Genomic DNA, 1,179 nt, shown 5'->3' with positions numbered 1-1,179 from the left:
AAAATCTCCATTATCCTTTTTCTTGGTGCTATGCAACTTGTTCCAAACAGTTTAAAACTAATGTAGAATATAAAGATATGTGTGATATTGCACAAACATTTTATTAGTTTTAAAAAAATGTAAGAGATTTTAAATAATTTATTATTTTGCCATTTACTGAGATTACTGAGACGTTGAGTTGTGCTAGTAATTTACAAAATAAAAATTATTTTTAAAAAATATTTTGTGTTGTTTTATATCTTAGAGACTCTGTCTCTCTCAAAAACAAAACAATTTACAAACATCATGTATAAAAAATGTTAAAATAGTAATTTAAAACAATTGCTTTCATAGCATGCTAGTATTACACAATGGTCACAGCCAGTTGATTTGTTCCCAATCTTAAGCGTATGCATTCAAATCAACTTGTTTCTAGGTTTTAAAAGAATAATGTTATACCCTTGTAGATAGAACACAATTTTAAACTTATCAAGTTATAAATGATATCATATTTTTAGCTTTTCCATTATTACTATAAACTCTGAGTAAAAAAAAAATAAGACTGAAATTCTTCCCATACAAAAAAAATCATTATTATGGATTTTTGCTGGTATAGTAGTTTAATTAATTGTAGGTCTTAACTTTTTTTTCTTTTTATCTAGCATATTTAGAAAGGAGTATCAACCTTTTTTTTTTATACTAAGCTTAAATCACATTGTCAGTTGTATCAGTTATTTCTCCTGCTTCCCAATTTAGGATCAAATTGAAGCTTTACACAACTATTCATTGTCCAAGACAATACATGAATCAATAAAAGAAAAACATTAGTGGTAATGTATAATTTAGATGTTTTATAGAAAAGAGGAGATACATTTTGCAGTGTTGAAGAGCTATGTCAATAATTTGCGGTTCTTTCCCTTACAAAAAAACCTTTGTTGGTTTTTAAGTATTTTTATTTTGATTGTTTTGTCTTTTCCTAGCTAGTGTAGGATAGTACTGTCTGGTTTTATTTTGGAATGCTCTCCAGATCTGGGTATTTTTACTTACACTATTAACTTATTCGTTTACTGGAAATGTAGCGTTAATACATGATCTTTTATTGGCTCTACCATTTTGTCTCAAACAGCAGACGTAGAGTTTCTTTACAACACTCACCCCCCCCCCCCCCCCCCCCCCCGTCTTCTGTTTTCCCTCTCAGGT

Source organism: Biomphalaria glabrata, chromosome 9 (genome assembly GCF_947242115.1).
Source record: "Biomphalaria glabrata chromosome 9, xgBioGlab47.1, whole genome shotgun sequence".
Taxonomy (NCBI): domain Eukaryota; kingdom Metazoa; phylum Mollusca; class Gastropoda; family Planorbidae; genus Biomphalaria; species Biomphalaria glabrata.
This window is presented reverse-complemented; position numbering follows the sequence as displayed.